The sequence below is a fragment of the Trichechus manatus genome, unplaced genomic scaffold (assembly GCF_000243295.1).
Source record: "Trichechus manatus latirostris isolate Lorelei unplaced genomic scaffold, TriManLat1.0 scaffold00131, whole genome shotgun sequence".
In the NCBI taxonomy this organism is placed as follows: Eukaryota; Metazoa; Chordata; class Mammalia; order Sirenia; family Trichechidae; genus Trichechus; species Trichechus manatus.
In genome coordinates, this window is record NW_004444067.1 from 4,061,163 (window position 1) to 4,086,449 (window position 25,287).

The 25,287-nt window shown below is 44.0% G+C and overlaps 1 pseudogene; it reads left to right on the top strand.

Moving 5' to 3' along the window:
• LOC101355292 (zinc finger CCHC-type and RNA-binding motif-containing protein 1 pseudogene) overlaps positions 1 to 24,844 on the top strand; it is a 64,255-nt pseudogene extending 39,411 nt beyond the window's left edge.
• Positions 24,845 to 25,287: the final 443 nt, after the last annotated feature.

The following is a 25,287-nucleotide window of genomic DNA, read 5'->3' on the forward strand; positions in this document are numbered from 1 at the left end:
AAATAAAATAAAATAAAACACAAAAACCAAAGTCCACCACAAAGACACATCCAAATCCCATCCATAAACCCTTTCCTAATCCCCACAACAGATTGTGAACACATCTGTTATTCCCCCTCCAGCGAGTTGAATTGTGGTTTTGATAAACCTTCATTAAAAATTAAAATATACATCCAATATTATATAAATCATAAGTAATAGTCTACTTTTTTTTTTTTTTTTTAGAGTGAGCACATCTTTGTACTCTGTGCCATGTACTTCTTGCAGTATTCATTGTATTCTCTATTTGTTAGCATGCTTGGCTGCTAACAGAAAGGCCTGGGGATCTACTGCTGAAAAATCAGCCAGTGAAAGCCCTACAGAGCACAGTTCTACTCTGGTACACATGGGGTTGCCGTGAGTCAGAGACGACTTGACAGCAACTGGTTGCCAGTCTCTGGATGGTGCAAACAGTAAGACACTCACCGCTAACCTAAAGGCTGGAGGTGAGAGTCTATCCAGAGCCACCTCGGAAGAAGGGCCTAGTGATCTACTGAAAAAATCAGCCATTGAAAACCCTATGGAACAGTTCTCCTCGGACACACACGGGGTTGCCATGAGTTAGGGTCAACTTGATGTCAACTGGTTTTTTGGACTACTCAGCACGCTGCTAATCTCCTAGGAAATCTCTCCACCCTACCCCATACCTCACACAGGAACTGCCATGTTTTTCTTAGCATGACCTGCCTCCTTGGCCACAGTCATTTGTTCCAGGAGGTGGCACCTGACTCCAAACTGAATCAAGACTTTAACTCAGGACACGGAATGTGGAGGCCAGATTGTCATCAGTGGTGGAAAGCTGTAAGGTGTGTCTACACTCATCACTTTAAAATTTACAGAAAATATCTTTGTGTATCTGAAACTTTCCCTCCTATTTTCTCCCTGAATGAGAGCAACAAAATGGGTGGGTTTCTTGAGGACTGGCCAGGAATCACGTTCCATGCTGTGTGTGGCAGCCATGCCCCACAGAGGAAGAGGGGAGCTGGGGGGAAGACAGAAGCAAAGAAAAGCCACAGAGACAGAGAGAGACAGATATGAATGAATTTGAGACTTTGGCCACAATTATTTCTAAGGACCAGCATATAGAAACAACATCTAACAGCAAGCATATAGTAAGTGCCCCATAAACACTAGCAGTGGAGTCCTGTGTAGACAGAGGGGGACAGAGTAGGAATAAAACCTTGAAATAGTCACAGATATTCATGTAAATTCAAAAGTAAAATTTATATTTCACAAATTTGTTTACTTGTGCCTCTTCCATCTGAACCTGAGTCACTTAAGGGCAGGGACCATGCCCCCCTTCCTCTCTAGCCAGTACCAGGGCCAGAAGCCCTCTATGACTCACTCATGCGGCAGAAATACATAAACGTGTGAGCCCCTGGTGGAAAACTTCTAGGGTTCCCTATGTGAGGCACAGCCTGAGCACAGGCCAGGGTCTGGACCATCTGCAAGTCCAGGAGGGGGCGCCCTCTGCTGCTCTGGTCTGCATATCGCACTGCCTTCTCTCTCATTAGGTGTCTGTCATCAAGTCGGCTCCTACTCATAGTGATCCCATGTACAACAGAACGAAATACTGTCCCGTCTTGAGCCATCGTCACAATTGTTGTTATGCTTGAGCCCACTGTTGCAGCCACTGTATCAGTCCATCTCGTTGAGAATCTGCCTCTTTTTTGCTGATGCTCTACTTTACCAAGCATGATGTTCTCCAGGGACTGGTCCCTCCTTATAATATGTCCAAAGTATGTGAAATGAAGTCTCATCATCCTCACTTTGGAGAAGCATTCTGGCTGTACTTCTTCCAAGACAGATTTTTTCCTTCTTTTGGCGGTCTGTGGTATATTCAATATTCTCTGCCAACATCATAATTCAAACACACCAATTCTTCTTCAGTTTTCCTTACTCATTGTTCAGTTTCACATGTATATGAGGTGATTAAAAACACCATGGCTTGGATCAGGCGGACCTTAGTCCTTAAAGTGATATCTTTGCTTCCTAACACTTATAAGAGGTCTTTGGCAACAGATTTTCCCAATGCAATGCGTCGTTTCATTTCTTGACTGCTACTTCCATGGATGTTCATTGTGGATCCAAGTAAAATGAAATCCTTGACAACTTCAATCTTTTCTCTGTTTATCGTGATGTTGCTGATCGGTCCAGTTGTGAGGATTTTTGTTTTCTTGTTGAGGTGTAATCCATACTGAAGGCTGTAGTCTTTGATCTTCATCAGTAAGTACTTCAAGTCCTCTTCACTTTCAGCAAGAAAGATTGGGTCATTGCATAATTAAGGCTGTTAATAAGTCTTCACCTAATCCTCATGCCCCATACTTCTTCATATTGTCCAGCTTCTTGAATTATTTGCTCAGCATACAGATTGAATAGATACACTGAAAGGATACATCCCTGACACACATCTTTCCTGACTTTAAACCATGCAGCATCCCCTTGTTCTGTTCAAACGACTGCCTCTTGATCTATGTACAGCTTTCTCATGAGCACAATTAGTGTTCTGGAATTTCCATACTTTGCAATGTTATCCATAATTTATTATGATCCACACAGTCGAATGCCTTTGCATAGTCAATAAAACAGGTAAACATCTTTCAGGTTTTCTCTGCTTTCAGCCAGGATCTATCTGACATCAGCAATGATAGCCCTCATTCCACATCCTTTTCTGAATCCGGCTTGAATTTCTGGTAGTTCCTTATGGATGTACTGCTGCAACTGATTTTGAATGATCTTCAGCAAAATTTTACTTGCCCATGATATTAATGATATTGTTCGATAATTTCTGCATTCAGTTGGATCATCTTTATTTGGAATAGGCATAAATATGGATCTCTTATGGCTGGTTGGCCAGGAAGCTGTCTTCCAAATTTCTTGGCATAGACAAGTGAGCACTTCCAGCGCTGCATCTGTTTCTTGAAACATCTCCACCGGTATTCCATCAATTCCTGGAGCCTTGTTTTTCGCCAATGTCTTCAGTGCAGCTTGAAGTTCTTCCTTCGGTACCATCGTTTCTTGATCATATGCTACCTCCTGAAATGGCTGAACATCGACCAATTCTTTTTGGTACAGCGACCGTGTGTATTCCTTCCATCTTCTTTTGACGTTTCCCTGTGTCGTTCGGTATTTTCCCTGTAGAATCCTTCACAACTGCAATTCGAGGTTTGAATTTTTTCTTCAATTCTTTCAGCTTGAGAAATGCTAAGAGTGTTCTTCCCTTTTGGTTTTCTATCTCCAGGTCTTTGCACATGTCATTATAATACTTTACTTTGTCTTCTCAAACTGCCCTTTGAAGTCTGTTTAGCTCTTTTACTTCTTCATTTCTTCTGTTCATTTTAGCTACTCAACATTCAAGAGGAAGTTTCAGAGTCTCTTCTGACATCCATTTTGGTCTTTTCTTTCCTGTCTTTTTAATGACCTCTTGGTTTATCTTCATGTATGATTTCCTTGATGTCATTCCACAACTCATCTGGTCTAACATCATTAGTGTTCAGTGAGTCAAATCTATTCTTGAGATGGTCTCCAAATTCAGGTGGGATATACTGATGGTCGTACTTTCGCTCTCGTGGACTTGTTTTAATTTTCTTCAGCTTCAACTTGAACTTGCATATGAGCAATTGATGGTCTGTTCCACAGTTGATCCCTGGCCTTGTTCTTACTGATGATATTGAGCTTTTCCATTGTCTATTTCCACAGATGCAGTTGATTCCTGTGTATTCCATCTGGTGAGGTCTATGTGTACACTGGCTGTTTATGTTGGTGAAATAAGTTATTTGCAATGAAGAAGTCGTTAATATTGCAAAATTCTACCATGCGATCTCTGGCATCGTTTCTATCACCAAGGCCATATTTTCCAACTACCGATCCTTCTTCTCTTTTTCCAACTTTCACATTCCAATCACCAGTAATTATCAATGCATCCTGATTTCATGTTCTATCAATTTCAGACTGCAGAAGTTGGTAAAAAATCTCGATTTCCTCATTTTTGGCATTTGATAGATATGTAAATTTGAATAATAGTCATATTAACTGGTCTTCCTTGTAGGCCTATGGATATTATCCTATCACTAACAGGGTTGTACTTTAGGACAGATGGTGAAATGTTCTTTTTGATGATGAATGTGATGCTATTCCTCTTCAATTTGTCATTCCCTGCATAGTAGACCATATGAATGCCTGATTCAGATGGCCAATACCAGTCCATTTTAGCTCACTAACACCCAGGATACACATCTTTATGTTCCATTTTATTTCTGATGACTTCCAACTTTCCTAGATTCATATTTTGTACATTCCACGTTCCAATTAGTAATGGATGTTTGCAGCTGTTTCTTCTCATTTTGAGTCATATCACCTCAGGAAACAAAGGTCCCGAAAGCTAGACTCCATCTACGTCATTAAGGTCAACTCTACTTTGAGGAGGCAGCTCTTCTCCAGTCGTCTTTTGTGTGCCTTCCAACCTGAAGGGCTCATCTTCCTGCACTGTATCAGACAATGTTCTGCTGCTGTTCATAATGTTTTCACCGGCTAATTTTTTTCAGAAGTAGACCAGCAGGTCCTTCTTCCTAGTCTGTGTTAGTCAGTCACAAAGAACTTCTTCTACTTCTAGCCATTAACCAGTGAGAGACTCATCATCTAGAAGCCCCTACCTGGTCACGGAGTGGACAGCACTGTGTGAATTCTGTAGACTACTCTAGAGAGCAGAGCAGTGATGCTCATGGTAGGAATGAAAGCCCCACAGACAGTGAGATAAATTCCTCAAGCCTGGCCTTACTGCTCCCACAGGTGGGAGCACCACCCATAAAGGACTGTGTCTGTTCTCCTGCACAACAGGGAGAAGGACACCTTCCACCGAGCTCTGAGCTGCTTTCCGACAGCACACATGTCCACTCAGCCAATTAAGGAGCTGCACTCTGACTGCAGTGGACCCACTGGCTGGCCTGGGCAGGGCCTGACCCCACATGACAGCAATGGGAACAAAGAGGGAGGGGCCGACAGGTGCCCAGCTACTGTGGGAAAAGACGGATTTGGGATGGTTATGGCAAAGACCTAAGAAATCTTGAAATGACTTTGCTTTAAATGCCCTCTATACACTAGTGGAAGGTGTCCCAGTGGTGCAACAGTTAAGCGCTCCGCTGATAACTGAAAGGTTGGCAGTTCAAACTCATCCAGTGTCTCCACAGAAGAAAAGACCTGGCAACCTGCTCCCATAAAGATTACAGCCTAGAAAACCCTCTGGGGCAGTTTTACTCCGTCACATTAGGTGGCTATCAGTCGAAAATCGACTCGACAGCTCCTAACAATACACTGGTGGCTCCCAAATTTCTGTCGCCATAAACTCCAGATTTCTGCCCAACTGCCTACAAGGATGTCTACCTGGCAATTCAGACCCACAATGGCTAAAACTGATCATGCAATTCCACCCCTGAGCTCAGACCTTTCCAAGGGCCTTTGCTGTCAAATAGCACCCCCCAAATACTCTCAATCATATTTGTATTTGTGCCATAGCACTATGACTCACCTGAATCATCTCATATTTGTTTACTTATGTGCTTGTTGTCTGTCTTTTCCACTAGAATAGAAACTTCTGGTGATTAGGAATTGTGTCCAATCCTATTTATTGCTGGATTCCTAGTGCCTGTAATAGTCCCTGGCATAGAGTAGGCACTCATGTAATAGCTGAATAAGAGAATGAACCCACTTATTTTATAGATGAGTAAATGAGGCCCAGAAATGTTGAATAACTTTCCCAAGGCCACCCAGCTACCTAGCAGAGCTGGGACTCCAACATGGGCCCTGTCTGCTGGTGGTTCAGCCTTTTGGACACCTGGGCAGAGTTCTGACACTTGCATTGGTGGTGTAGGGATTCCTCCAAGTGCTGATGACTTGGGGACCCACAAGATGGCTAAGAGGATGCGTCTCACACAGTTGAGTCTTGAAACCCAGGAAGAGATCAGCACTGAGGCGTTTCTTAAACCCAATTATTTCACCTCCAAAACATAGTTTAGAAATGTTCCTCGTTCATAAATGACATCGGCAAATTAGAAAATCATTTCAAACCAAAGGGCACTGCCAAGTATGGCCGATAAAAATGAGTAACATCTCATTAATGGGACACGCTGACATGGAAACCCACCATTCTTTTTTTAAAACAAAACTACTGCAATTAAGCCAGAGCGAGTCTGAGTTATTTAGCAAAATAAATAATTACCCTATGCCCTTGAGGCTTATTGCTAATTTGAGCAACAGGCTAATACTCTTGCAGTATGGTCTAGAAATTAATTCCAGAACCCAGCTCAGGGCCAATGACTGACTTACACAAAGGTGTCAGTGTGACAGCAATGATGTGCTGTGTCCCGCAGGCCACACTCATACATGCCCAACATGTACTTAGAGTGCCTCTAATTATGGAATGCAGGAGTGACCACCTCCACACACTGTCACCAAGCACCTGCTATGTGCCAGGCCTGTGCAGATGCTGGGGACACAGGTCAACCCAGTCCTTGACCCTGAGGAGCTCACGAGCCCATATGCGGCCATTTTCTAGGAAGCACAAAACCAACTCAGCGCAGGGACAAGGTGATGGCCTGTGAGGCACGGAATCGTATCAGCGAGGGCCTCAGGGTCCCGATCCATCAAGTGTCTAAACCAGCTGTGGGCACACCAGGGGCAGCCAGAGCGAGGTTCTGCCTGCCCCTCCCCTGACCCCAAAGCTGAAGAGGAAGGTGGTGTGGCCCCAAGCAGACATCTGACATTCTGGACCCAGTCAGAGAAAGGCCTGCAGAGTCCCAACGGTCACTGTTTGTCTCGCAGCTGCCCGAGGCTCACAGGAGCCCCCCTCCCCAGCAGAGCAGACCCCCAGCTCAAGGAGTCCAGCTGGTTTCACATTAGTGTTATTTACCATCAGCATTGGCTCAACCTTTCAAACGGATGGGTGTTGACAATGCCTTTCCTGGACCAAGGAGGAAAGGAATGAGGTGTCCCCATCCCCATCTCCTAATTCCACTCCTCCCAGCAAAGAGAAGCTTATGCAGGTCCTGCCTCCAGAGCATCCTCTGAACCAGTGAGAATTGAGACTTCAAGGGCCGGACACTCCTCTGGTTATTTTCCCTGTGAATGCACAGCTGTGGGTCTCCAGAGACAATCAGTCCAGGCAATCAAGATGGTAAACAGAGAAAACGCAACAGGAAGAAGATTGATCTCGTAAATCAGAAATACAAAAAGTCCTCAGCAGGAAGTGGGGGAATCTATCAACAGCTAACAGAGAGCTCATCTCGGAAAAGGGAGAAGGAATTTGATTCAGAAGTGCCCCTCACGCTCTGAGCACGCCCCAGTGCCTTCCATTCCGAGGGTGGCACTGAAGGATGTAGCAGCTCAGACCCCAACGTGCATCCCCACCTGGCTGACGGACGACTATGAATACTGCACTTTAAAAATACCCCACCACTAATGAAAACCCATTTGCCACACAAGTAGGATTTGAGTAACACAGTCTGGGTCAGGAGAGGATCAGAGCGTTACCAAGCGGAAGCTTTATTTAGCTCAGGGGGAGTAGTTCAACTGCTTTGTGCCATTCTTAATATTTGGGAGCTAAATTGCTACCCTGCAACCTTCAAGGCAGTCGGAACACGATGGGTGCAAGAACATGGCTGGAAGTTTCAATCACCATGGGGACCAGTTAGCTTTCTAGAAAACTCCATTCTTGGCCCCTGACAGCAAGGAATCTCCTCCTGCTACCAGGCTCACAGGCTCCAAACAGGTCTCTCTGAATTCAGTGGGGACCCGCAGATGCACTCAGAGAAGGTCCCTACGCCTCTCAGCCTCTCAGCTTCACGTGCTGACGGTGTTGCCGGCAGCCCCCGGGGAGTGTTCTGATCTAACTTTGAAATTATTGCTCACCAAGATCACCCTTCCAATCTGCCTTTATTATTCTAATGCATAAGCCAGCCTTTGCAATAAACAGCCTCATAACTCAGATGACTCCACTGGGGAGAGACCCACGCCCCTTCCCAAGGTTTCATTAATAAATACAGAAGATGTGGGAAAACATGAAGACAAAAATAACTTTCTGAGGGGGGTAGAATTTTAAAGGGCAGACTCTTCAACAGTTGTGTTGCTGTTGTTACTGCCGTGTTGTATTCAGCCCAAGCTGCTTCTTTCTTCATTTCACACACAGACCACCATTTATTCAACTTGCTGAAATGCTTCGAAAGATAAGGTGTGTTTTAAGTTTTAATGAACCCAATTCAGTGTAGACTCTCTTAAAAAAAAAAGAAAAAAAAGCTCAATGTCCTTTATTAGCTTTACAGGCTAATAAAGAATCAATACACACTATTTAAAATTTTCACTTGTTAACCTATAGATACTTTGCAGTTTTTTTCTTTCATGATTGAAATTAGTATCAAATAAGACATCATGTCCACTAGCAAGAGAAATGGAGGAAATAGGAAAATCCTCAAATCACAGTGAAATAACTGAGAAGTTGAACTAGATCACCCAGCACGTGATGCTTTCTGTCTCCCTGGACTGCTCTGAACAACATGTTTTCCTAAGAGAAAAATAAGCTTCTGACTGGCAGGAATGTTTTTTCTTCTAAGCTCTAAGGGACATGTTCGCTATCACACTTTCATCTTTTCAATGCCTTATGGGAGGGCTAACTAGCTGATGTGTCAAGTTGACTGCTTCAACTATCTATCGGCTTCAAGTTTGTCTGATGTTTCCTCAAGATTCAATTCAGGTTGCGCGCACCTGGCCGGGATACCACGTAGGTGATGTGTCCTTCACACGTGATGCCCATCTCGCCCTCACTGGTGATGTTAACACTGGTAACCTGGTCAAGATGTTGTCCAATTTCTCTCTTGTACCACCACCATTTGTGGTCTGCTGTTGTTCGTTGTCGTCAAGTTGGCTCCAATTCTGGGGACAAACACTGCCCAGTTCTGTGTCATCTTCGTGATTGTTGGTGAAGTGCCTCAGAAGAAAGCTCTGGCAATCTACTTACAATCAGCCATTGAAAACCCTATGGAGCACATTTCCTCTCTGACACATATGGGGTTGTCATGAGTCAGAACTGACTCAATGGCAACTGCATTCTTGCTCTAGCAACTAAGAAATCTTTTGAGGAGACATGTTAAGACCATACAAATATTAAGCTCCTTATTAAGATGTCCCCGTAGCTTTGACAACCACTGAACACTCTTGCCTGTGATGGTTGTGGAATGCTTATTTTTCCAACTCTAGCAATTTTCACATTTACCTAATGGTCTTTGCCATTCTGCTACAAGCAGAATTATCTATTATCTATAAATTATCTATGTACCTATTCGGAGCCCTGGTGGTGCAGTGGTTAAGAGCTCAGGCTGCTAATCAAAAGGTCAGCAGTTCGAATCCACTAGCCGCTCTTTGGAAACCCTATGGGGCAGTTCTACTCTGTCCTATAGGGTGGCTATGAGTCGGAATCAACTGGACATCAATAGGTTTATGTATGTATGTATCTGTCTGTCTATCTGTCCTATCTATCTACCCTTTATGTAAATAGACTGATGGATCCCTTTTCCCCCAATCATTTATAATTCATTACTGTACTTAATTATTTTGGTGCTCTAATTGCCTCATAGCAGGCCAGTGAGAGGCCCTTCAAGCTTGTTCCAGTGTCCTTGTGAAGTGCTCCCATCATTTTTTTAAGGACTTCCTTGTTTTTTGGAGTAACATGCTGTTCCAGACTCACCATGGACCTACCGTGCCCCAGCCCTGTAGTTAGCTATTTCTCCAAGGAGGGCTGGTTCCTTCTCGAGAGGAATGATGTTGGAGATCAAGTTCAGGGTGCTAAGCACGATTATTGGTACAGGGATCGCTTTGCTTCTCAGGTCATTCAGTCGACACACTGAGGAAATAACACTCAGCACAATTCCCTGGAGATTCGTCCAAGTATTTATGTCTATCATCAGGTTGTCCCCTTTTGTTACTGAGAAGAATCTCACGATATGGATGTACCACAGTTTGTTTGACCATTCACTCATTGAAGAACACTTGCTTCCAGTTTTGGCTTTTATGAATAAAGCTGCAATGAATATGCATGCACAGGTTTTATATTCACATAAGTTTTTATGTCTCTGGAATAAATGCTCAAGAGTTCAATCACTGGGTTGTATGGTACCTTGTATTACTTTTAAAATTGCACAAATAAAATAAAGAAAAAAATCTAAATACTAAACATGTATAGAAGTGAGATGCTATTCCAATAATTGGGATTATTTTATTCACTTAGAGATCTCAAGACTTTTATATGCAAATGCATGTAATACCTAACCTCATCTTTAAGAGAAAGAGGTAGAAGATGGATAGTGAAGACAAGACATTGCCCCAAACTAGTAAACACCACAAAGAGAAGAAACTGTGTCTAACTAATGAAAAGACATCTTCAAACAATTCCACAGGGGAAAAAAAAAGAAGATGCTTTTCACGAGCCCTGTGCATCCCAATTCAGCTCGATTTCACGGTGCACGATTGTCTTCTATTTTATTGTCACTAAGGCTCCAGAGAAAATGAGTGGAATAAAGACAACCATTATTAACAGGTAATAGATATTTTTCTTGAGGTTTCAGTGGGTTATTTGGCTTCAGTGGCATCTGTTCACAGTGAAAGATGTAACCACCTTTGTGATAAATATGCTCTAATTGCAAATGTTTATAAATTGTTCCATTTCAGTTTAAAATAAATGCACTTTTCTGTCTTAGGAAAGAACTGTTACCTAGAAAGCAGACGGAAAGCAAATCCCACTGAGTGGTCATTACCAGGGTCCCTAAGCCCCTTAAAGGGGAGGATCCAGTGGGCTCTTCCCACAGCTGCACTTCAGTCTCCTGGGGCTGACAGGCAGTCACAGGAGAGACCCAGTCAGCACTTCCTTCCTTGCCGAGGTCGCTGGCTCCCCTGGAGTTCGCAGGGAACGAGGTCATCCTGCAGCCGCCCTGGACGAAGTGAAGAGAGCCTACAGCCAGCGAAGCGCTCCCTGTGGTTTCCCTCGCAGCCAGCCCCTTCTCCCACCATGGCGGGGTCAATGGTGGTCTTCTCTGGAACCACGGGAACCAGCCCCCACCGCACACCTGGGCCTCCCGTGATGGCTAAGTAAAGGCCAGCCAGCAGAGAAGCCCACTTGTCTACTCTGAAGAAGAAAAATAATCGAGGTACCTCGGGCAGCACCCCCCACAGCAGACACAGCTTCCTAGATGCCGCTCAGGGAACCCTTGTTCTCAGTGGGACCCTCAGCAAGAAAGGTCTCCAAGGTTTGAGGTCTCATCGGCATGTAGGAGGATCATAACCATAACCAAAGATCTGAATGTGTCCTGGGATAAGGAGAAACCAGGGAGCCGCTTCTGTCACTTGACCTACTGGCTCACAGTACGGATGGATCAGCCAATGTCTAAGAGTTGCTAACTGAGACAGAGGTCCACCTTGACCCCCCAGATCTGCTTTTTTCAGCATCTGTCAAACATGCCATGCAAAGATAACACATTTCTCTTTGTCTGAAACTCCACTGGCTTCCAGGACAGAGTATGATTTCACATGTGATGATCAAAAGGTACCCTGGAGAAGCACTCTGCCTCCCAGGGTCTCGGCGCACGTGGGCTGGAGTCCCTGATTAGGTGTTGGGTCCTCACTGCTAAACAGAACTTCTTTTATCTTTTTGAAGAAATCTTTTACCTTGGGCGTAATCTCTTCCAGGCGCTGTACTAAACACCATACATGAATTACCTCCCTTAATCCCACAGCACACCTCGGAGAAGGTACTATTCTCTTCCCTGGGTCACACAGGTGAGAAACTGAGGCACAGAGGGCTGCAGACCCCTGTCTAAGGTCACACAGCTAGTAATGACAGAGCCTGGATTAGAACCCAGCCCTGACTCCGAAGACCAGGATTTTAAATGACTGTAGTACATTACCTCCCCAGAGAGGATTCCAGCAACTCACAAAACCATCCCCAACTCACAGGCACTATTCAAATCTCTGACCCCACAAGCACATCTCTGGCTAATGTGACATTTCCACAGCCATCTCCACTTCTCTGTTTCAGTGATCAGCTGCCATTACGTCCCCAAAGGCGGTGACAGCACTCGGCCATCAGGTCCCACAGCAATTATCTCTTGTGAACAGTTTCTGAACACCCATCTTCCCTGATCCTCAGTACATCATGGTCTGGGCTTCGAGCAAAGCTGCTGCTTTACTCGTTGTCGTCTTTGAGTCTGGTAAAGCAGAACCCAAAGGGGTTTCTGGAAACGAGTAAAATACAGCAGGAAATTCTCCTTAAGGATCTGTTTTCATTTATGTAATTGTGTGTTTTCAGCTTAAAAAAAAAAAATCAGTTTTGCTTCCACAATAGAGGAAGAAATTTTCAAATGCCCTGCATTTGAATTCAAGACTCTAGGGTGGATATCCGCTGAGGAAGAACCGTTTAGGAGATGAGATGCAATCGAAACTGGGCTGCTTTTTATTTTTCACCTCACTGAATCCCATGGTGAGCCTGCGAGGAAACGCCCATTCTACAAAGAGATTCAGAGAGTCTGTCATCTGACTGAATTCACACAGCTGATAAGAGACGGAGGCGCCTCCACTGAACCCAGCTCTCTGCCTTCCAATCTCAGCTCCTCCTGCCTCTAAAACCCCCTTTCCCTGGGTCTGAGTCAGTTCTTCTCAGATCACACTGGGCTGCCTCCGCCACAGCCAACAGTAGGATGGGAGGACCCCGGTGGCTGAAGAGGCCAGCAGCCACCTTCAGTGAGCGAGACCCACGGCAGGTACAACACACAACTGCATTTCACAGAAGCAACACGCATCTTATTTGCATTTAGAAAGGAACCTTAACCCTTTTATCAGTTCATTAAGTTTTCATCATCTATCTTTTCTGCGTATTTATCACAGTGGTACAAAGATTTATTTCTCACGGAGGGTTTCAGTTGTTTCTTTCAACATGGAAACCTTCCGTTTGCATATTAATCATGAGAGTAGTATTCATTATTACAAGGAAATGTGCTTTTTGCATTTATCTTGAAATCCATAGCTTTCTTTTATTTGTCTATCCCCCTTTCGACACAGATGTGGATAATAAAAATATTAACTTAGTCAACACTTACAGGACACTTATACTCTGTGCCAGATACTGTTGTAAGCACCATACATAATAAAATAGATTAATCCCCACAACAGCCGAATAGGGTAGTGTAGTGGGCTGATAATGGCTCCCATAGCTATGTCTATGTCCTAATTCTAGAAACTTGTGAGTGTCACCTTATTTGGAAAAAGGGTCTTTGCAGAAGTAATTAAGTTAAGGATCTCGAGATGAGATCAACTTGGATTACCTGGGTGGGCCCTAAATCCAAGGACAAGTGTCCTTATAAGAGACAGAGGAGACAATGCACAGAGGCTAAGGCCATGTGAGGCCGTGTGAAAATGGAGGCCGAGACTGGAGTGATGCAGACACAAAGGTTGGGGTCAGCCACCAGGAGCTGGAGGAGGCAGGGAAGGAGTCTCCCCTGCAGCCTCCACAGGGAGGGCAGCCCTGCCTTGATTTTGAACTTCTGGCCTCCAGAACTGTGAGAAAACAGATTTCTGTTGTTTTGAGCCGCCAGGTTTGTGGTAATTAGTTAAGGCAGTCCTAGGGAGCTAATACAGCACTAGATGCATCACAAGTGCCCTTATGAGAGACAGGCAGAGGGAGATCTGACACGCAGTAGAGGAGGAGAAAGGAGTCCTGGTGGCACAATGGTTAAGAGCTCCGTTGCTAACCAAGAAGTTGACGGTTCCAACCCACCCAGTGGCTCCAAGAGAAAGACTGTCGATCTGCTCCTGTAAAGATTTCAGCCTAGAAAAACCTATGGGGCAGTTGTACTCTGTCACATGGGGTTGCTATGTGTCAAAATCAACTCCGCAGCACCTAACAACAACAACAGATGAGGAGGCAGTGTGACCACAGAGGCAGAGACCGGAGTGATGCGGCCACAAGCCAAGAAATGCTGGGAGCCCCAGAAGCTGGAAGATGCAGGGAAGGATTCTCCCGTCGACTGTCCGCAAGGAGTGTGGCCTAGCCTCACCTCGATTCCAGTTCAGTGAAACTGATGTTGAACCCCTTGCCTCCAGAATCGTGAGAGAATAGATTTGTGTTGTTTTAAGCTACTGCATTTGTGGTAATCTGTTACATCAGCCACAGAAAGGTATTAGAGCCTGATATAATATTGCCCTGTTTTAAAAATAAGGAAACTGAGGCACAAGGAGTTTAAGTAACTTGTTCCAAGTCACAGAGATAATAAGTGGGGATATAAAAAATATTTCTTTCCTATTAGAAAAGTACCACTGCACACTGAATGATAAATGGCAATGATAAAAACACCCAACCCCAGTTTCAGGGGGGCAGTAGGGAGTGGGGAGGACTGTGGCAAGCAGGACAGCATAGTCCCCTTCTACACCGAGTGACCACAAGTCATAGTCAAGCAGCAGTGGCCATTCACAATGCCAACCCGGTAATGCCAGATCGTCCAGTTTCTCCAGATATGCCCGAAATGTATACTTTCATGTCAAATCTCCTGATTTTTGTAATGTTGGCCCAAATTAAAACACACACACACACACACTGAGCAGGTCTAACAAAACAGATCTATGGGCTACCAATTTTCCACCTGGATATAGGAGGCTCCAACTGAACCAATGCTAAGTAACAATAGTTCATACTTTTAAACAGTTCAAGAGACCTAGTGTGCTCTTGAAAGCAATGGCTTCTTCCTTTGCATTCTTTATTCCCTCTATTAACCGGGAAATAACAATTTGCTGTAATGAGTCACTCAGAGTCAAAGTACACCAAATCCATCATCACTGTTTGTATTTTTTCAAACGATTAAATATCGCTTTCTTTCCTTTTATAGTGTGATATCGGGGACGGCCGATCCATCAGCTTATCTGCTGATGTTTAACTACAGCATTTTGCATTCATTATTCCCTACTTACATCATTCTTTTAAAAAGAGGAATAACTTAATTCTGCCTCTTGACAGCACAGAAATTAAATGGTGTGCCATAAAGATGAGCGTTTCTCTGGGAGGCAAAACAACAACAACAGATCCATAAAATGAAGACAGAATGTCACCTCAAAATGAGATGTATGAGGACAGGCTTCTAGAAAGCATTACGGAAACTTCTAATCGCAAATACAACTTGCCAAGGACTGTTGTTGTTGTTGTTAGGTGCCGTCGAGTCGGTGCTGACTCATAGTGACCCTTTGCACAACAGAATGAAACACTGTCAAGTCCTGCACCAGCCTCACAATCATTCTTATATTTGAGCCCATTGTCACAACCACTGTGTCAATCATTCTTGTTGAGGGTCTCCCTCTTTTTGCTGGCCCTCTACTTTACTATGCATGATGTCCTTCTCCAGGGACTGATCCCTCCTTATAACATGTCCAAAGAACGTGAGACTTAGTCTCACCATCCTCGCTTCTAAGGAACATTCTGGTTGTACTTATTCTAAGACAGGATTTCTTTGTTCTTCTGGCAGTCCATGGTATTTTCAATATTCTTCGACAACACCACAATTCAAAGGCGTCAATTCTTCTTTGGTCTTCCTTATTCATAGCCCAGCTTTTGCATGCATATAGAGCAATTGAAAACACCAAGGCTTGGGTCAGGCACACCTTAGTCTTCAAAGTGACTTCTTTGCTTTTCAACACTTTAAAGAGGTCTTTTGCAGCAGATTGGCCCAATGCAATGTGTTTTTTTATTTCTTGACTGCTCCTTCCACAGGTGTTGACTGTGGATCCAAGAAAAATGAAATCCTTGACAACTTCGATCTTTTCTCCGTTTATCATGATGTTGCTTATTGGTCCAGTTATGAGGATTTTTGTTTTCTTTATGTTGAGGTGTAATCCATACTGAAGGCTGTGGTCTTAGATCTTCATCAGGAAGTGCTCCAAGTCCTCTTCACTTTCAGCAAGCGAGGTTGTGTCATCTGCATATTGCAGACTGTTAATGAGTCTTCCTCCAATCCTGATGCCCCGTTCTTCTTCATATAGTCCAGCTTCTTGGATTATTTGCTCAGCATACAGACTGAATAAGTATGGTGAAAGGATACAACTCTGACGCACACCTTTCCTGACTTTAAACCACACAGTATCCCCTTGCTTTGTTAGAACGACTGCCTCTTGATCTATGTACACATTCCTCATAAGCACAATTAAGTGTTCTGGAATTTCCTTTCTTTGCAATGTTATTCATAATTTATTATGATCCACACAGTCGAATGACTTTGCATAGTCAATAAAACACAGGTAAACATCTTTCTGGCATTCTCTGCTTTCAGCCAGGATCCATTTGACATCAGAATGATATACCTGATTTCACGTTCTTTTCTGAATCTAGCTTGAACTTCTGGCAGTTCCCTGTTGATATACTGTTGCAGCTGCTTTTGAATGATTATCAGTAAAATTTTACTTGGGTGTGATATTGTTTGATAATTTCTGCATTCAGTTGGATCACCTTTCTTGGGAATAGGCTTAAATATGGATCTCTTCCAGTTGGTTTGCCAGGTAGCTGTCTTCCAAATTTCTTGGTGTAGACTAGTGAGCACTTTCAGTACTGCATCTGTTTGCTGAAACATCTCAATTGGTATTCCGTCAATTCCTGGAGCCTTGTTTTTTGCCAATGCCTTCAATGCAGCTTAAACTTCTCCCTTCAGTACCATCGATTCCCGATCATATGCTACCTCCTGAAATGGTTGAACATCAACCAGTTCTTTCTGGTATACTGACTCTGTGTATTCCTTCTGTCTTCTTTTGATGCTTCCTGTGTCGTTTAATATTTTTCCCATAGAATCCTTCAATATTGCAACTCGAGGCTTGAATTTTTTCTTAAATTCTTTCAGTCTGAGAAATGCTGAGCTTGTTCTTCCCTTTTGGTTCTCTATCTCCAGGTCTTTGCATATGTCATAATACTTTACTTTGTCTTCTCAAGCTGCCCTTTGAAACCTTCTCTTCAACTCTTTTATGTCATCATTTTTTCCTTTCGCTTTAGCTACTCAACGCTCTAGAGCAAGTTTAAGAGTCTCTTCTGACATTCATTTTGGTCTTTTCTTTCTTTTCTGTCTTTTTAATGACCTCTTGCTTTCTTCATGTATGATGTCCTTAATGTCATTCCACAACTTGTCTGGTCTTCCGTCATTAGTGTTCAGTGTGTCAAATCTATTCTTGAGATGGTCTCTAAACTCAGGTGGGATATATTCAAGGTCACACTTTGGCTCACATGGACTTGTTCTAATTTTCTTCAGTTTCAACTTGAACTTGCATATGAGAGATTGATGGTCTGTTTCACAGTCAGCCCCTGGTGGTGTTCTGACTGATGATATTGAACTTTTCCATCATCTCTTTCCACAGATGTAGTTGATTTTATTCCTGTATATTCCATCTGGTGAGGTCCACATGTATAGTCACTGTTTATGTTGGTGAAAAAAGATATTTGCAATGAAGAAGTCACTGGTCTTGCAAAATTCTATCATGCAATCTCTGGCATTGTTCCTGTCACAAGGTCATATTTTCCAACCACCAATCCTTCTTCTTTGTCTCCAACTTTCACATTCCAGTCACCAGTAATTATCAATGCATGTTGTTTGCATGTCTGATCAATTTCAGACTACAAATGTTGGTAAAAATCTTCAGCTTCTTCATCTTTGGCCTTAGTGGCTGGTGCATAAATTTGAATAATAGTTATATTAACTGGTCTTCCTTGTAAGTGTATGGATATTATCCTATCACTGACATGGTTGTACTTCAGGATAGATCTTGAAATGTTCTTTTTCATGATGAATGCAATGTTTTCCTCTTCAATTTGTCATTCCTGGCATAGTAGACCATATGATTGTCTGATTCAAAATGGCCAATACCAGTCCCTTTCAACTCACTAGTGCCTAGGACTTTGATGTTTTTGCATTTCACTTCATTTTTGATGATTTCCAATTCTCCTAGACTCATACTTCATACATTCCACATTCCGATTATTAATGGATGTTTACAGCTGTTTCTTCTCGTTTTGAATCGTGCCACATCAGCACATGAAGGTCCTGAAAGCTTGACTTCATCCATGTCATTAAGGTCGACTCTAATTTGAGGAAGCAGCTCTTCCTCAGTCATCTTTTGAGTGCCTTCCAACCTGAGGGGCTCATCTTCCAGCACTGTATCAGACAAGGTTCCACTGCTGTTTATAAGGTTTTCACTGGCCAACTCTTTTCAGAAGTAGACCGCTGGGTCCTTCTTCCTAGGTTGTCTTAGTCTGGAAGCTCAGCTGAAACCTATCTGCCATGGGTGACCCTGCTGGTATTTGAATACTGGTGGCATAGCTTTCAACATCACAGCAACACATAAGCCCCCACAGTACGACAAACTGACAGACGCATGACAGACAAGTGCCAAGGACTAATAGATCACAACTACCACAGTTTCCACCAGACTGAGTCCAGCACAACTAGATGGTGCCCAGTTACTGCCACCAACTGCTTTGACACGGGTCACAATAGAGGGTCCCGGACAGAGCTGGAGAAAAATGCAGAACAAAATTCTAACTCACAAAAAACAAAAAAGGCTTACTGGTCTGACAGAGACTGGAGAAACCCCGAGAGTATGGCTCCTGGGCACCCTTTTAACTCAGTAGTGAAATCACTCCTGAGGTTCACTCTTCAGCCAAAGATTAGATAGGCACATAAAACAAAACAATACTAAATGGGCACACCAGCCCAGGGGCAAGGATGAGAAGGCAGGAGGGGACAGGAAAGCTGGTAATAGGGAACCCAAGGTTGAGAAGGGGAGAGTGTTGACATGTTGTGGGGTTGGCAACCACTGTCGCAAAGCAATATATGTATTAATTATTTTTAATTAATTATTATTAATTATTTAATGAGAAACTAATTTGCTCTGTAAACCTTTATCTAAAGCACAATAAAATAAATAAATAAATAAAACACCTATATGAGACCAAAATGTTGACAAACTCTAAAGCAAAGATGAGAAGATAAAGGGGGCAGGGAAGCTAGAGTACTGGAAATGGAACAACCAGAATGCAATTAAAGAGAGAGTTGACACATTGTCAAAAATGTAACTAATGTTCCTTAACAATTTGTGTAGAAATTGTCAAATGGCAACCTAATTTGCTGTGTAAACTTCCACTGAAAACACAATAAAATATTATTTAAAAAAAAACTTGCCAATTGGTACAACTACTTTGGGGAGCAAAAACATAAAAAATTAAATTTGCATATATCCAAGAATGAAGGAATCCCACTGCTATGTACAGACTCTTTGGCATCACATTGGAATAAACTCAGAACACATACCTGTTGAACCTGTAGCTGTCGAGTCAATTCCGGTTCATAGTGACCCTATAGGACAGCATAGAACTGTCCCATAGGGCTTCTAAGGAGTGGCTGGTGGATTTGAACTGCTGACCTTTTGGCTAGCAGTAGTAGCTCACCGTGGCTCTTAATCTGTATTCATGTGTGATGGATAATAACATTCATTTACACTTTTGTCTCAGGTTAACACTCCCATTGTCAAAATACAGTCTAAAGAGATCTCGACTGTCAGGACATCCTGCCAAACATCACTCTGATTCATTAACATCAGTGGCGTCATGCTGATTAGACAGAATGAGCAAAAGGTGGCCGTACACTGAGGGTCTCCGAAAGACACGTGCACTCAGAGAGCCTGAAATAAACCATAAAGATTCAGGGACTTGCCACTTCAGTGACATTCTGCATCTAGTGGTCATGGGCATGCTGGGATGTTCTCTGCAAAGTGAAAGGCAAAATGCTGCACCCAGTACCACAGTGAAGGAGACTCAGTGCCTTGTGGGCGTCTTTGGTTCCGGAAGAAACACATTTCGCACCTAGGAGTACTACTCCAGCCCACATACAAGTGACATGGATGATTGCTAGCTCTGAGCGGGGACTAGGACAGGAAAGGGTGCTTCAGCTTATCAGCTAGTCCACACTGTGGTACAGGCAACCCTGATATTTGAGCCAAATAATTAGGGGGTTGGCGAGGAGAAAGATGGAGTGTGAAAGCTTATTGAAGTCCCAGTGGGAGAATTACAACACAGCACCCTGTGTTCTTCACCCACTATTACCAAGTTTGTAGTTTAGTTGGGATTGTGGCTTTGGTGTTTTGCTGTTTCTGTGCTCCTGAAATTAACTGGGTTTTGCTAAACTCCATCAAGAAATCAAACAACGTATTGCACTGGGCAAATCTGCTGCAAAAGACCTCTTTAAAGTGTTGAAAAGCAAAGATGTCACTTTGAGGACTAGGGTGCGCCCAGCCCAAGCCACGGTGTTTTCAATTGCCTCATACGCATGCAAAAGCTGGAGAATGAATATGGAAGACTGCAGAATCAATGCCTTTGAATTATGGTGTTGGTGAAGAATATTGAATATATCATGGACTGCCAGAAGAACGAATAAACCCATCTTGGAAGAAGTACAGACAGAATTCTCCTCAGAAGCAAGGATGGCAAGACTTCGTCTCTCATACTCTGGACATGATATCAGGAGGGACCAATCCCTGGAAAAGGACATCATGCTTGGTTAAGTGAAGGGTCAGTGAAAGAGGGGAAGACCTTCAATGAGATGGATTGACAACAGTGGCTGCAACAATGGGCTCAAGCATAGCAATGACTGTGAGGATGGTGCAGGACCAGGTAGTGTTTCGCTCTCTTGTACATAGGGTTGCCGTGTGTTGGAACCAACTCCATGGCACCTAACCTAACCTAACCTAACCTAACCTCCATCTCACTTTTCATGAACATCCTGGGAATTCAGCAAAAAGACAGATGTATGCAACACTATAATTTCATCCTTAAAAAAAAATCTATTAAGTATCTTATTCTTCTAAAAGCCATATGTCACCTTCCACATATCCATTTAGAAGGGCTTCACTCACGACAATGTGAGATGCCAGGTTTTTAAACTCTGACTGTATGATGACTGTGGTTATTTAAGCTGGGATCACATTTCCAAGAATTCCTTTCCCTGCAGTTTCCAGTTAGAGTTGGTCGGAAGAAGAGCTCATGCAACGTTAGTAAAGTCATCGGCATGTTTAATTTCTCTCTGCCTCTTTAAATAAGGATAATAAAATAGTACGCACATCAGGTTGTTGTGATGATTAAAGGTATAAATACTTATAAAATCATAAAAAATCATGACAAGCTCATAATAGGTTACAGAGCATTAGTTATTGTTAGGTATGAAAAATGAGTAAAGGAAGTCAGGGTGGTGAATTAATCCCATTAGTAACATATTCTGTGTCTTAGTTATCTAGTGCTACTGTAACAGAAATACTCAAGTGGATGGCTTTAACAAAGAGAAATTTATTGTCTAATAGTTTAGGAGGTTAGAAGTCTGAATTCAGGTTACCAGCTCCAGGGGAAGGCTTTCTCTCTCTCTCAGTTGTGGGGGAAGGTCCTTGTCATCAATCTTCCCCTGGTCTAGAAGTGTCTCAGCACAGGGACCCTGGGTCCAAAGGACGTGCTCTAATCCCAGCTCTGCTTTCTTGGTGGTAGGAGGTCCTCACATCTCTCTGCTTGCTTCTCATATCTCAATATAGATTGACTCAAAACACAACCTAATCTTGTAGATTGAGTCCTGCCTCATTAACTTAAGTGTCTCTAATCATGCTTCATTAACATCATAGAGGTAGAATTTACAACACATAGGAAAAGCACGTCAGATGACAAAATGGTGGACAATCGCACAATAACGGGAATCATGGCCTAGCCAAGCTGACACACATTTTTGGGGGACATAATTCAGTCCATAACAGTCTGAAACTTACTTTTGCCAATTCCAACAAAAAGTGGAACACTTACTGACCTTGAGCTCTAGATGGTGGCTGGTGGATCCATACAGATCTTCTGACCTGGGCTTCAAGCAAGGACTTGGGAAGGAGCTGGCAAAAGAGACAAGAGTAGGCATTTGAGCATCAGTCATAGAAGTTGACCTCCCAGGCCAAGTCACCGCATCTACCTGGGGAAGATGGGGCTCCTGATACCCTTCTGAAGAGATTGATCTCCATGGTGGCTGACTTCATAGTGGATACCAACCCAGAGAAGCAGAAGAATCTGAAGAGCTTTTCGGCACTGTTCAACAGCAGTTAAAATTGCAATCATTTTGCTTTTGTTTCAGGTAGAAAGGTCTGACAGGTGAGACCTGATATAGATGACCAAGCCAACCTTTTGATTAGTAGTCAAGCCCTTAACTCTTTGTCTTTCAGTCAAAGACCACCCAAAACACACATTTTAATCTAATAAAGTCCGGTTCATTATGTAAACCATTGCAACAAAGGAGAAGACACACCATCGTGGATGATGGAGTATCTCAGTAAGAGGGTGAGTGGGTATAAATAATCAAATATCAAATCCACTTTTTCTGTCACCAACTATGAGGATAAAACAAATCCACATTGTTCACATCTCTGTTCAGTTCTGATACCAGCTGCCAACACAGCACCTTTTTCTCTGAACTTAGCCACCTGCAGCTAGGTCAGACCTCACTAGTTAAAAGGACATTGTCCTTCAGATTGCCAAGTTGGCCCAAGATTTCAAATGTCAGCTGCAAGCTTGGGTGTCCCCCGGGTTCCCCTCACTTATGACCTGCTGGCTGTGAATCTGGGGGCTCCCTTTACCCCTTAGCATACCAGCCATAAGCTCAGGGTTCCCAAATCCCTTCACTTGTGACCTGCTGGTTCCCACTACTTCTTTGGGTTCTATAATTTGCTGGCACAACTCACAGAACTCAACAAAAAACACTATAGTGACATTTACAGCTTTAATACAGCAAAATGGATACAAACGAAGAGATTCATAGGGCGAGGTCTAGAATAGTCCCCAGTGCAGAGCTGCCATGTCCCAAAAAGGGTTGCAATGCCTTCCCACATGCATCGATGTCTTTCACCAACCAGGAAGCTCAGAGTTTTCCTTTCCCGAGGCTTTATTGGCCTCAGTATAGTCCTGGTGGTGTAGTGGTTAAAAGCTACGGCTGCAAACCAAAAGGTCGGCAGTTTGAATCCACTAGCTGCTCCTTGGAAACCCTATGGGACAGTTCTACTCTGTCCTATAGCGTGGCTATAAGTTGAAATTGACTTGATGGCAATGAGGTTTTTTTGTTTGTTTGTTTTGTTTTAGTGATAGAATCAGCCCACCTCCTTCCTGAGGTCAGCTGATATTAGGCCACTTGGTGGCCTCTGTGGCCTAGCCAGTCCTCATTCATTAGCACAAACCTTCTGAGGATGTACTCCAGAGGCCTTAGATAACAAAGACACCTCAATTACTCAGGAAATCCCAAGGGTTATTTCTCAGGAAACAAGGACAAAGGCCAAATTACTTGACATAAAGTAATTCTTTAAAAAGCTCAAATATTATAAATCCTTACCACGAGGCTGATAGAAAGGACTTATAAGATTTGAGCTTTTGTTAGTTGATGGTGAGATGGTTTAAGAAAGCAGGATTGTACTCTGGACTGGATGCTATGAGGATGTGAATAATTGTATGGCTGAATCTTAATTTTTTATCTCAAAGGCATAAAAGAGTAGAGTGACATCAAAGTTGTGATTGGTAATGAATCTGCAGTCACTCATATTAACCAGGATAGGAGGATATTTGGCCATTTTTGTGGCTTGAACAATGACATCAGTGAGAGAGAGCAACACTGGGAAAATAGGGAGAAAAAATACTGGGTTTGGGGAGAAGGAGGTACAGATCTTTCCTGCTTGATTCTGCACCAAAACTGGTGTTTAATGGACAAGTCTGTGGGGGACTTACACTTTTTGTCTGTTGGTTTCTTAAACAGGTAATACGAGCGTATTGAGAAAAAAAAAATTGAAGAAGACAGAAAGAGCACAGATTTTAAAAGTAATTTTTCTCCTGCTGATCTCTCAGTATCTCAGTCCCCTTCCCAAGTATACCACTGTGATTAGTTTCTGGTGTGGCCTTCCAGATATATATATGCATTTTTATTGTCATATATGTTATATTATGGAGTCCCTGGTGGTAGAAACAGATAAGCATAGGAAAGGTTGGAGGTTCAAACCCACCCAGAGGCACCTCAGAAGAAAGGTCTGGGGATCTACTTCCAAAAACCCTATGGAGCTTAGCTCTACTCTGACACATATGGGGTCACCCTGAGTTGGGACTGACTTGTTCGAAACTGGTTTGACTTTTTGATTTCTATGTTATATCACATTACATATCCCTTTTTTCACACTTGTGCACCTTGCTTTTTCCCATTTAAAAATGTAACTAGAAAACTTTCCACATGGAACTTTTCCAGATGTCCCCAGCTCCCAAGGCTACTGTGAGGTGAAAGTCTGGAGTTGGGGGCGTGCTGACCACCGCCCTCTCAGGGACACGAGAGGGTGGTGAGGGGAAGGGACTTCTCCCTATCTGGGTCGCTGGTACCTGGGCCGAATTCTCCAGGCTGAGGCGAGAACCACAAAGGAAGACGGCTGCTACGAAGCATTTTCCAAGATTGCGGAGCGGATTCAGGCCGGTGTGCCGCCCCTCTCTTCCGCGTCTTCTCTCTGAGGCCCTGCCTTCTGCGCCTGAAGAACGACGCTCCATCCGCGACCGATTTCTCCTCAGGCGCTCCGGAGCGAGGGGGCGGGGCAGGGGTGGGGCCTGGAGGCGGGGCGTGGTCGGAGGCGGGCAGAGGTGGGCCTGATTGGCGGGGACGGCCTGGGGGCGGAGACACAGGTGAACTGGGCGGGGCCTTGTACCAAGGCGCGAGACTAGGCGCGCCAGTCAGCCACAGCTGAGGAAAAGTTGTCACGGCGGGAGCCGCAGCCGCCGCCTTTAGGACCCAGCACGGACGCGGCGCGGACGGCCGAGATGCAGCGGGGTCGCACCGGGGACATGGCACCGGGGGCCCACTGGCACTGCGGCGCTGAGCCCGGTCGGGGCGCGCTGGCCGGCTGAGGTAAGGTGGGTTCGTGCGGAAAGTTTCCGGGTCCGTGGGTCCCATTTCCCACCCCAGGTCACCGAACTGCGGGACTGGGAGTGAGGGCAGCCGCTCCGGGGCCCTGGCAGGGTCTTCAGCTCAGTCCGTTCGTGAGGGTGGAAGACGGGGTGCGTCTTGGCCTTCATCCCTCCAGCCTGCGGCCCTGCTCCTCTGCCACCGCGACTCTAGCGCTGCCCCCCGCCTGGACAGCGTCTCCCCAGTGTGCAAGAGTCTCCTC